At 46.0% G+C, this 13,226-nt stretch overlaps 1 long non-coding RNA gene across 1 annotated transcript in view; it reads left to right on the forward strand.

Moving 5' to 3' along the window:
• Window positions 1-6,251, forward strand: part of LOC134970242 (uncharacterized) — a 187,736-nt gene extending 181,485 nt beyond the window's left edge. The window contains exons 2-3 of the long non-coding RNA XR_010189741.1: window positions 3,867-4,035; window positions 6,114-6,251. This is a non-coding gene — a long non-coding RNA (uncharacterized LOC134970242). The remainder of the gene's footprint in view (window positions 1-3,866; window positions 4,036-6,113) is intronic.
• Window positions 6,252-13,226: the final 6,975 nt, after the last annotated feature.

The raw sequence follows: 13,226 nt of genomic DNA on the forward strand, positions 1-13,226 counted from the left end.
GGCATTCCTGGGGAAGGAGGAAATTGACACTGAGGGAGTTGGTGGGGTGGTTTGCGTGAGCTTGGTTACAAGAGGAAGGGATTTACTGGTCAGTGGACTGCTTCCGCTGTCACCCAAAGTTTTTGAACTTGTCACTGACTTATTATGAATGCGCTGCAGGTGACGTATAAGGGAGGATGTTCCGAGGTGGTTAACGTCCTTACCCCTACTTATTACAGCTTGACAAAGGGAACACACGGCTTGACACCTGTTGTCCGCATTTCTGGTGAAATACCTCCACACCGAAGAGCTGATTTTTTTGGTATTTTCACCTGGCATGTCAACGGCCATATTCCTCCCACGGACAACAGGTGTCTCCCCGGGTGCCTGACTTAAACAAACCACCTCACCATCAGAATCCTCCTGGTCAATTTCCTCCCCAGCGCCAGCAACACCCATATCCTCCTCATCCTGGTGTACTTCAACACTGACATCTTCAATCTGACTATCAGGAACTGGACTGCGGGTGCTCCTTCCAGCACTTGCAGGGGGCGTGCAAATGGTGGAAGGCGCATGCTCTTCACGTCCAGTGTTGGGAAGGTCAGGCATCGCAACCGACACAATTGGACTCTCCTTGTGGATTTGGGATTTCAAAGAACGCACAGTTCTTTGCGGTGCTTTTGCCAGCTTGAGTCTTTTCAGTTTTCTAGCGAGAGGCTGAGTGCTTCCATCCTCATGTGAAGCTGAACCACTAGCCATGAACATAGGCCAGGGCCTCAGCCGTTCCTTGCCACTCCGTGTGGTAAATGGCATATTGGCAAGTTTACGCTTCTCCTCCGACAATTTTATTTTAGGTTTTGGAGTCCTTTTTTTACTGATATTTGGTGTTTTGGTTTTGACATGCTCTGTACTATGCCATTGGGCATCGGCCTTGGCAGACGACGTTGCTGGCATTTCATCGTCTCGGCCATGACTAGTGGCAGCAGCTTCAGCACGAGGTGGAAGTGGATCTTGATCTTTCCCTAATTTTGGAACCTCAACATTTTTGTTCTCCATATTTTAATAGGCACAACTAAAAGGCACCTCAGGTAAACAATGCAGATGGATGGATTGGATACTAGTATACAATTATGGACGGGCTGCCGAGTGCCGACACAGAGGTAGCCACAGCCGTGAACTACCGCACTGTACTGTGTCTGCTGCTAATATATAGACTGGTTGATAAAGAGATAGTATACTCGTAACTAGTATGTATGTATAAAGAAAGAAAAAAAAACCACGGTTAGGTCACTGGTATATACAATTATGGACGGGCTGCCGAGTGCCGACACAGAGGTAGCCACAGCCGTGAACTACCGCACTGTACTGTGTCTGCTGCTAATATATAGACTGGTTGATAAAGAGATAGTATACTCGTAACTAGTATGTATGTATAAAGAAAGAAAAAAAAACCACGGTTAGGTCACTGGTATATACAATTATGGACGGGCTGCCGAGTGCCGACACAGAGGTAGCCACAGCCGTGAACTACCGCACTGTACTGTGTCTGCTGCTAATATATAGACTGGTTGATAAAGAGATAGTATACTCGTAACTAGTATGTATGTATAAAGAAAGAAAAAAAAACCACGGTTAGGTCACTGGTATATACAATTATGGACGGGCTGCGGAGTGCCGACACAGAGGTAGCCACAGCCGTGAACTACCGCACTGTACTGTGTCTGCTGCTAATATATAGACTGGTTGATAAAGAGATAGTATACTCGTAACTAGTATGTATGTATAAAGAAAGAAAAAAAAACCACGGTTAGGTGGTATATACAATTATGGACGGGCTGCCGAGTGCCGACACAGAGGTAGCCACAGCCGTGAACTACCGCACTGTACTGTGTCTGCTGCTAATATATAGACTGGTTGATAAAGAGATAGTATACTCGTAACTAGTATGTATGTATAAAGAAAGAAAAAAAAACCACGGTTAGGTCACTGGTATATACAATTATGGACGGGCTGCCGAGTGCCGACACAGAGGTAGCCACAGCCGTGAACTACCGCACTGTACACTGGTTGATAAAGAGATAGTAGTATACTCGTAACAACTAGTATGACGACGGTATAAAGAATGAAAAAAAAACCACGGTTAGGTGGTATATAATACAATTATGGTTGGACGGACTGCCTGCCGAGTGCCGACACAGAGGTAGCCACAGCCGTGAACTACCGCACTGTACACTGGTTGATAAAGAGATAGTAGTATACTCGTAACAACTAGTATGACGACGGTATAAAGAATGAAAAAAAAACCACGGTTAGGTGGTATATAATACAATTATGGTTGGACGGACTGCCTGCCGAGTGCCGACACAGAGGTAGCCACAGCCGTGAACTACCGCACTGTACACTGGTTGATAAAGAGATAGTAGTATACTCGTAACAACTAGTATGACGACGGTATAAAGAACGAAAAAAAAACCACGGTTAGGTGGTATATATTATAATACAATTATGGATGGACGGACTGCCTGCCGAGTTCCGACACAGAGGTAGCCACAGCCGTGAACTACCGCACTGTACACTGGTTGATAAAGAGATAGTAGTATACTCGTAACAACTAGTATGACGACGGTATAAAGAACGAAAAAAAAACCACGGTTAGGTGGTATATATTATAATACAATTATGGATGGACGGACTGCCTGCCGAGTTCCGACACAGAGGTAGCCACAGCCGTGAACTACCGCACTGTACACTGGTTGATAAAGAGATAGTAGTATACTCGTAACAACTAGTATGACTATGACGACGGTATAAAGAAAGAAAAAAAAAACACGGTTAGGTGGTATATAATACAATTATGGATGGACGGACTGCCTGCCGAGTGCCGACACAGAGGTAGCCACAGCCGTGAACTACCGCACTGTACTGTGTCTGCTGCTAATATAGACTGGTTGATAAAGAGATAGTATACAATACTACTAATATACTGGTGGTCAGGCACTGGTCACCACTAGTCACACTGGCAGTGGCACTCCTGCAGCAAAAGTGTGCACTGTTTAATTTTAATATAATATTATTTATCATGTACTCCTGGCTCCTGCTATAACAACCTGCAGTGCTCCCCAGTCTCCCCCACAATTATAAGCTTTATATACAATACATTGATGTGCAGCACACTGGGCTGAGCAGTGCACACAGACTGAGTCAGTGTGTGACTGTGTATCGTTTTTTTCAGGCAGAGAACGGATATATTAAATAAAACAAACAACTGCACTGTCTCTGGTGGTCACTGGTCACTGTGGTCGTCAGTCACTAAACTCTGTCTGCACTCTGCACTCTCTTCTAATCTACAGTATCACAGCAATCTCTCTCTCTCTCTCTCTCTTCTAAATCTAATCTAAATGGAGAGGACGCCAGCCACGTCCTCTCCCTATCAATCTCAATGCACGTGTGAAAATGGCGGCGACGCGCGGCTCCTTATATAGAATCCGAGTCTCGCGATAGAATCCGAGCCTCGCGAGAATCCGACAGCGTCATGATGACGTTCGGGCGCGCTCGGGTTAACCGAGCAAGGCGGGAAGATCCGAGTCGCTCGGACCCGTGAAAAAAAAAGTGAAGTTCGTGCGGGTTCGGATTCAAAGAAACCGAACCCGCTCATCTCTAGAAATTACTGACTGCTTGTCTCAGCTAATATATTTATGTAACCCTTCTTCTCTTTTTCATTTTTTTCCAGAGTGTACCCACATATCTATTTTTTTTGGGGGGAGGGGGGAGTAACTTCCCTTCGGGATGTAACATAATCAAGTTATTCCCCCTTCCCTGGCCCCCCTCTTTCCCCTGCAGCAGGAGCAGGCTGCAGCGCTGAGCGGTGACTTACAATACAATGACAGTGTTTTGCAGAATGTGACCTCCAGCAGCAGCTTGATTCCTCCTGAGAGGAACGCTGAGGATTGAGAGCGCGGCCAGGAGAAGACAGAGGGCTCGGGCCGGCAGAAAGTGAGGGCGTGGTGTGAGTCACATGACGAGGCAGAGGCCGGATGAAAGATGTTTCAAAGTGACGTAAGTACCCCCTGTGCGGCCGCCGGTATATACAGCCTGTGACAGCCAGTGCATCATTCTGACCGGGCGACAGGTGCAGCGGGAGAGGCACAGTGACAGGAGAAAGCAGCAGGCGGCGGCGGCGGCCCATCACACACCAGCGGGCCGCAGCGGTCATCACTGTGCTTGCTGTGTGGACATTAGGGCACCCCCCCGTGCGCATGCCTATGGAAGTGATCCATAAAAGTGATACACTGGGGGGGTATTCAAATGTTTGAAAAGTCAGTTGGGAGTCTGTTTATTCCCATCTAATAGACAGGAAAAACAGACACCCAACCGACTTTTCAAACAATTGAATCTCCCCCACTGTGTCTACAGTAGAATGTAGCCCATTGTATACTGTCAGCATTTACACTGCTCTATTAGGACTATAGGTCTCTACTATATACAGTCGCTGCTCCTAAAGCAATCACTGCACTTCTGCTTCCGGACCAGTGGCGAATATTCTAATAGGCACGTGAGGCACATGCCTAGGGGCAGCACTTGGATGCTTGGGTTGGTACTGTCAGCCCAAAACGTACCAGCATCTGCAAAATATTTCCACTGTACTGTACCATATGGCATGTTGAATGGAGTGTAAATGGGTAAGACATGTGCACACTGCCCCTGTGAGCCGTCCTACTTAGTAAATATAAATACATAATTAAAAATGTAAAAAGACATAGTGGATTTTTCATTATTATTCTATTAAAGTGGCTATCATCAAATGAGGGCTTATAACCAATGAATAAGAGTAATGCAATTAGGCAAGCATGGAGCGTCCATTACTGTTGTGCCTAGGGGCGCCCTCACCCCTAAATCCGCCCCTGTTCAGGACTCCGCGGTTCTTCTGACCACACATGCGCAGCGGCTAGTGATAGGAAGGGTTCCTATGGAAACCTCTCCCAGTAATTTTGTCATTTCAAAGCTTGCTAAATCTGACAGCCTAGCAGCCCCCACACCTATGGGTGCTTCTTCTGCTGTCGGAGATGGAGGGACTGTGACAGATATCAGAGACATCTGCTGCAGTCCCTCCCTGTTACATTTGGGGGATATACAGGGGTTTATTTATAGTTTTACCGCTTAAGTGAGAATTTTTCTCCTCAGAACTGTTCATAAGTTAATTTTTTTTTTAGTTAATATAGTTTAAAGAGCAGCTGATTGGTTGCCATGGGCCACTCTTTTTTCACTGCTTATTACGTCTCCCCCTAATTATTATATTATGCACATCCGCAAAATAGATCTCCTTGTCAAAAACTGGGGGGAAAGTGGGGCGGCACGGTCGCATGTGATCTGACCATGCCAGTTACAGTATGTGGTGAAAAGGGCAATCATTTTACCAACATAACAAGGCTGCTAAAATCATTGCCCTTTTAATGTAAGGGCATCGGCACAATCAGAAGATCAGAAGGGGAGGGTTTTACCGCCTGTTGCTTTGTAAATAAACCTATAATATTTGCAGGTATTACCTGAAATGGCCCTTTTTTATTGGGGGGGGGGGGGGGGGGGATATCCTGTAAATATTATTTGATAAATAGGCCCCTATATGTCTCTCCTATTTTCTGTAATAGATGATGAAGTGTTATATATACATTATGTGGCTTTAATAAATAATTGTCTTATATAACTTCATGCCCTAGCTCAGAGGTTCCCAAACTGTGTGCCATGGCTCCCTGGGGTGCCTCGGGACACTTGCAGGGGTGCCCTGGGTTGGTGGTCCAGGACCAATTCAAATTATTCATGGTCAATATAATAGGCAAAACCAGTGCTGGTGGATGCCAGTCATAAAATATGTGGCCAAACAGAAGCAAATCTTGTCCCTCACCACACAACTGACCCTAAGGATGACATATAATAAACACAATCTACTTAATGTAATATTTATTTCTAAATTTCACAATAAGACATTTTTGGCCTAGGGGTGCCGTGAAAAAAATTATGATATTCTAGGGCGCCGTGATTCAAACAAGTTTGGAAACCACTGCTCTAGCTCATTGTTTAGAGACATTAGATATTACATAACATGCGCTGTTTCTGAGAAATGTTTTGTTGTTTTGAAGGTTGTGCGATTTCTCTGAAAAACTGTGGATAAATATGACCTGAAGAAGGAACAAGTAACCAGCGTACGCAGGGACCCTGCTGGAGAGATTGCAGAATGCAGGCTGCTGATACTAATAATAAACATGAATTTACTTTTACTCGCCTGTCTGTAATTACTGAGATACCAGCACAATTGTCCTCACGCGTTTCACTTCTCATTTACACCTATGTGATCCTATTGTGTTAGTATGCAGGACACACATGCCTACCTGACCCTCCGCATGAGGGAGAAAATGCTCTGTTCCTGGACGTTCCTGGTAATGTATGATTGCCATCACCTGTGGTGAAACACCTTTCTTATCAATTACCTAGCTCACCACAGGTGATGGCAATCATACATTACCAGGAACGTCCAGGAACAGAGCATTTTCTCCCTCATGGAGAGGGTCAGGTAGGCAAGTATGATGCAGGATGTAGTGCATTGGCTTAGGCTCTGGGTGGATTATTTTTGCTTCTTACCTATTCACTATTATGGGGAAATAAGTTTCAAACTGGGTCATGGTAGTGGTAAAACGTCACAGGTCAGGCACAAGAGTCAGATAAATGGCAAAATAAGTTCATAATAAAAATCAGATTGGGTGTTGTCACCTTTGCAAAGTAAAACAGGTAAAGGTGGTAAGAAATATTTTAAAGTAGCAATACACATGAGATTTCTAGTATAGGTGATAGTGAGGTCATGCTGCTCCTTCACACCCATCCTTGCTGGCAAATGGACTCATTAAACCACCTTGGAATAGTGGCGGAGAGGAGGGATATGAGCCGGGACCAATCACAAGCTTTGATTTCTTCCAGGGCTGTTGGAGCAAACGTCCTGGGCAATGTGGCTGTATAGAGTAGGCCCTGTCGACCAGCTGTGGGAGAGGACCTGAATTTCCACTCATTAATATGTTAATCTTAATATTATTCCAGTAATTAACATCCTTCATATTTGTCCTTTGTATTGTCATTTGCAATCATATTTTAATGAATATATATATCCCATGTCAGGGGCAAACTCAGAGGGACTGTAGTTACTCTCCCTACCAGCCCTACACCCTCACCTCCTGCCCTCCCACCCTCCTGGCCGGCCAATGTCTTGAATTATGACCACAATTGCAGCAGTATGTAATTTGATTTTTCTAGAGCCATGGCAACAACATGCAATATAAGGGATGGAACGGAGCAGCTGCACATGTCCAATAGCACTAACATCTTTTGCAAAGTCTGCTGTGTGTGTGGATCTCAGCTCTCAGTCAGCGCAATAGACCAGAGAGCAGCTGCCAGCAATAAGAGACCGGCTCCTTTCCATGACGTGACAAAATGTACATTTAGAAAGCTCCATTTTGTCTGCTAATTAGTTATATTCAGGGGCGCTGACAGCTTTGCCATGCCCTGGTGATGAGAGGGGGTGCGGCCAAAGAGGGGAGGCGTGGCTACACAATTTCACTGAAAATTTAAAAAAAGATAATACACGTGCGTCCATGAAGCTGCACAGGGCGGGGAGTGTTTGGGTGTCAGGACCAGTGGGCAGCAGCAGCGGCGGCAGGCGCGATTGCTCATCACGCAGGTAGAGGACTGGCCGCCGCTGCAGCTGCCTCTCCCCCCAGAACACACAAGCGTGTGCTGTGTGCAGCAGCAGTCAGTCCTCTCTCCCCGCTCGACATGTGGCTGTCAGCAGTGTGGAAGGGGGAGGTCAGTGGGACCTTGGCCCCCTCCAGGCTCCTGGGCTCAGGGTATAAAGTGCCCGCCCCCTCCCCCCTCTCAGCGCCACTGGTAATATTATGTATGTAAAACATGGATTTAATTATCTTGTCTGAACATCTATATTCATCCATTTTCCAGTGTTTGGGGGCAAACAGTTTATTTTCATTTGCTCTCATTCAATTGGTTGGCTGGTTGGAATCATAGGACCAGATTCAAGTTGGGACAGAAACAAAAACGAGCAAGTAACTGTTCACCTTGTGAAAACCAAGTTGCACTGCAGGTGGGGCAGATTTCAAATTTGCATAGAGATTTATATTTGAGAAGGGCGTGTCGAGGTCTCACCAGGAAGATTCCTGGTAGGCCGACGTGTCTGTTGTGTGATGTCATGTTGTGATGTCATGTGGCCCCACCCCCCATATGACAGGCAGCCACCCACTCAGTACACTGCATTGTCTCCATTCATTCTGTTATTCAATCTCTGCAGTACAGCAACTCTGCCATCCAATGTATGTTATACCTCTTGTGCTGGGCCCCTTCTACAAAATTTTACAGGGCCACTTTTAGTTTCCAGTTCTCGCCTGGTCTCAATCACAACTGCAGCAGCAGACACAAGGAAAGATGCAATTGTGTACAATCAGGCCCTATGAAGAGGGATTCTGTCCCCCTCAACAGACCCCACCCCCTCATCAGACCGCACCCCCATTAGCGCTTCTTCCATAAATTTCCTGGGCTTGTTTTCCATCCCAATCCACCCCTGCAAGGCTGCGCTCCGGAAGGCTCAGCGGCACACTGTGTACGGCGTTGTGAGGGGCGTCCTGGGCCAGCGCAATCACCCTACACTGGTCAACACTGCTAACAGTCTAATCCCGCTGTTAGCGAAAAAATACCTCAGGCCAGTATAATACAATAATTGTGGGAAGACGTGCCATTACAGGGGGCGGGACTTCTCCTCAGAGCAGATCCAGCAACCAGCGCCATTTTCTCCCTGCAGTTCATCAACAGCGGGGGGAGTGTAATTCGATACTAGCTACCCTGTTAAGGTTCAGCTAGTCAGAGTTTTTATTTTTATTTATCATAATAAAAGCCTATAAGGGCGCGATGTGGCTGGCTCCTTGTACTCTGTGATTTTCTGAAGGTATTGTGGGGGGTGAGGGGGGGGGGGGGGTGAGGGGGGAATTGTACTGACAATTTCCAGTGTGTGTGTGTGTAACCCAATGTACCATATCTTCTCCCGGGGAGTCTATACCATGCTCAAAACTGTACAAATTTCATGCTTTAGTGGCCTCCATAAGGTGTACTTTCACATATATTTCTTCAAATATGTCCCATGCTGGGAAGAAGCCACAGTTTTCAGATGTCTGGGGAATCAAATCCCACGGCTGCCTCTCACCCCAACTACGTACCCTGAAAAGCGTACACTTGCCATATAATGCAACTGACATATGAGGGGGGCAACATATAGTTTGAGGCTAATAGGGATGAGGAATATTTGATATATCACTTTGGACTCTGAGATGACCACTGCACCAGTTAGCTGTTGACCCACTGCTGAGCGGTCTATTTTTGCAGATTGGTTTAGAGAGTCAGGGATAGACTTTAAACCACACTTTATTGGGGTCACCTGGTTGACCATTAATTACTTTCCGGATCCCTTGTGACTGGGGGCTTCATAGTATTGAATCCTTTCCCTAGTCATATTGGTTTTATACCTGCTTTTATTGATATATTCAGTGAGCTTTTCACATACTTTTTGGATTATCTTTAAAAACATCTGGCACTTGATTTTACCCCTGAGGAAGTCCCAGTTAGGGACGAAACGCATTGGGTTGTGTTCAAGTACTGTGTTCCATCTGTATCCTATGCTACTAAGGAAGATTTGTCACGAACTTTAAGTTTCATCTGGACTTTTCATCTGACAGAAATTGTTTGTATACACTGCCTATACATTCTGTAAAAAGATGTTGACATGCTCACAGACATTTTATGTTATCGTGGCTTTTATGTATTAAACACTAAAGTTGAATCCTTTAATTTGTTTTGATGTGATTTACAGTACTATCCATTAGCGCACTTAGACCTGTATTGTTTGAGATATATATATATATATATATATAGTCTAATTTAGCATCTACACCTTGACTCTACTCTCTACACCTTCTCAGCAAGTCCCACAGACCGCATCAGAATTGGCGCACTATTGATCCCATCATGCCCACCGGTGTTTTCAGGATCTCCTTGGCTCTGCATGGTGCTCACTAAGAGTTGGCGGCCTCCCTCTCAGATCTCAGGCCAGTGTGGCTCTCATATACAGCTTGCACCATTACGACCATTTTCTGGTCTGAAACGGCCAGATGTACAGGCCCCATAAACCCATTAGCATAGAACCACCTTCCCACAAAAATAGATAAGTGACGACATACTGTTACTGTACCTCAAAAATGCTTTGTCATCAGTCTCAATATGTTGACATTTCATCGGTGTCAAAATGCCGAATGTCGACATGGTAAATGTCGACACAATGTATTGAACCCAGCATGCTGTGCATACACAGGACTGGGGATGTAATGGAGTCCTCGTTCGCCCAACGTGCGGGATTCTGGCCAAACTCAGACTTATTTTAAAGGGGCAGTCATTTACAAGCCATGGGTTGCCTTGTAAATGATTGCCCTTTTAAAAAAACCTTCGAGTTCGGCCGGTATCCCGTACGTCGGGCGAACTCGGACTCCATTACCTCCCGCCCCGTACTTGGAATTGGAAAGTGGCAATGGTCATAAATGGTTACCTATCTTACACATGCCCACACCCCACAATGAGACGCCCTCAGCATCACCCAGCCACCCACAAAAGAAATAAAAGAATATTAAAGATGTTGAATTGTTTTAAGTTTCATATATATATATATTATTATATGTGAACGCAGCTCTGTACAGGGGTAACCATCATAACAAATAACACACTGAAATTACAAAATACAAGTAAGTACATAGCATGAATACAAAACATAGCATGAATACAAAACCTTACAATAAAACCACGTACTGTGCAGGTAGTGCTGAGTCGCAGGGGGCAGGCACAATGTGACCATCGTATCAGTATCAGAGTCACCGGAGGTGACTAGGAGACAAATGACAAGGAGCACTGGTGACGTGGATAGCGCTAGGGGATGAACAAGAGGCAAAAGGGCTCTTCTTTGCAGGGATGTTTCTAGACAATTTGGCTCCCAGTGCGAGCATTAAAAAAATGGCCCCCCAGACATTAAAAATTGCGCCCCCTGCCCTAGACATAAAAAAAACTATTTTGTGTGTGCTGAGGGTGCATGCGCTCCCAGTGAGGGGGCGTGACCTCAGTATAATGGGCGTGGCCTCGCAGAAAAAGATGACCTTACACCCCAGTTTTTGAACAACAGACCTCGGCCACCACTGGAAAAAATATAAACATTCCACCATATTAAGCCCCACACAGTAATGCCCCCTGCACCATATTATGCCATACACCGCAATGCTCGTGATACATTATGCCCTGCAGTAATGCTTCTAATTACTTTTAAATTATCTACTTGTTGCCAGGGGTTTCGTGCGCTGAGAGTCACGCTCGTTGCCAGAGGTTTCATGTGCTGGGTGTCATCAGAGGTGTAGCGTGTAGCCACGGCGCCCCGGAGCATGTGCATGCTATGGCGCCCCCCGTGTCTCTGCATGACTGCCCCCTATGTCTTGTCTCTGCATGGCTGCCCCCTCTGTGTCTCTCCAGTAGATAAACTTACCTGTCCTGCCTTCGTCCCGGATCACTGCTGAGATCCCCGTCACTGCAGTGGTGGCGCCTCCTGTTCTTCAGTCACAGCGCACGGATGTCATGACGTCACGTGCTGTGCTAAAAAAAAGTTTATTGTGCAGGGGGAGCATCCATCCCTCCCCTCCCACAGGGAAGCCGCCGAGCTGCTCCTGGCGGTGCAATATTCAGCTACTGACGGGACTGCGGCCGCGGTGCCCTTGCCAGAGGCAGGCTCCTGGAGCATGAGCTCCAGTGGCGCCACCCGCGCGACGCCCCTGGGTGTCATGTTAGTTTCCATGGGTTTCACGCTCTGACATCCATGCTCGTTGCCAAGGTGACTGCTCATTGCCAAGGAGTTGATACATGTTGACATAGATTTCCCGCTGACCCCTCCTCCCTCTCCCTCGCTGATACTACTCCGCTCAGGGGAGGGCGGAGTTTCACGGAATGTTGCAGTTGCTTCACGATGTCACAATGCAACTGCTTCATTCCGCAAAACTATATCCCCCTAAGTGGAGCACTATGCTAGAGGAAGGAGGGGGAGCAGAAGGAGCCACAAAGTGCCACGGCGGGTGCCCTGTTCTAATGGTGATGACTGCATGCAGAAAAACAGGGAGCGGCGCGGCCTTCTGCATGAAGACGGATGGGTAAAAGGCACACATGGCGGGTACTCACATTCACGTAAGGTAATCTGCCATGGCTGTAGGAAAAGCTTCCACCTCATAATCAGACTCTATGACCACAATGTGCTCTAATATTTATTATCATGCTCTAGTAAAGGATGTTGGCCGAATGTAACTACGCCCAACTTCGGCAGCTGTGTGGAATGCCGGCTGAACTCAGACTTTTTTAAAGGGGTTGTTTTTAAACAAGGCATGGTTTTGCTTTGAAAGTGATTGCCCCCTTAAAAAAAAGTCTGAGTTCGGCCGGCATTCCGCACAGCCACCGTAGTTGACGATGTAAAATATATGGTTGTACTGTAATAACAGTACACTTATAAATACAACAATGATAAAGTTAAATGCCCTGATGTGGTCATTGGCTCATGTATAAGATACCGTTACAGTAAGCTGGGCAACACGAAAACGACGCACTCATCACTTACACCTATGGGGGAAATTTACTAAGCTCCCGATTTTGACCGAGATGCCGTTTTTTCATCAAAGTGTCATCTCGGTAATTTACTAAGCACTAATCACGGCAGTGATGAGGGCATTCGTAATTTTTTGCAAGTTCAGGTAAAAAATTACGAATGAATACACCATCGGTCAAAACGCGGCTGTTTAAGTATGAATCTCGGTCATTTACTAAGAAGTGCAAAGCAAAAAACAAACAAACACTGCCGTGAAAAATTACAACTCGTAAAAAAGTGCTAAAGAAAAACAGACCTACTTTTTTTTTCCGTGATTGGATAGGCATGCAGGGATCCATGAGATCCGTGCATGTATATCAGTGGGAAGGGGTGGGAAAGTTGTTATTTTATTAAAAAAAATTGCGTGGGGTCCCCCCTCCTAAGCATAACCAGCCTCGGGCTCTTTGAGCCGATCCTGGTTGCAGAAATATGGGGAAAAAATTGACAGGGGTTCCCCCATATTTAAGCAACCAGCATCGGGCTCTGCGCC

Source organism: Pseudophryne corroboree, chromosome 11 (assembly GCF_028390025.1).
Source record: "Pseudophryne corroboree isolate aPseCor3 chromosome 11, aPseCor3.hap2, whole genome shotgun sequence".
In the NCBI taxonomy this organism is placed as follows: domain Eukaryota; kingdom Metazoa; phylum Chordata; class Amphibia; order Anura; family Myobatrachidae; genus Pseudophryne; species Pseudophryne corroboree.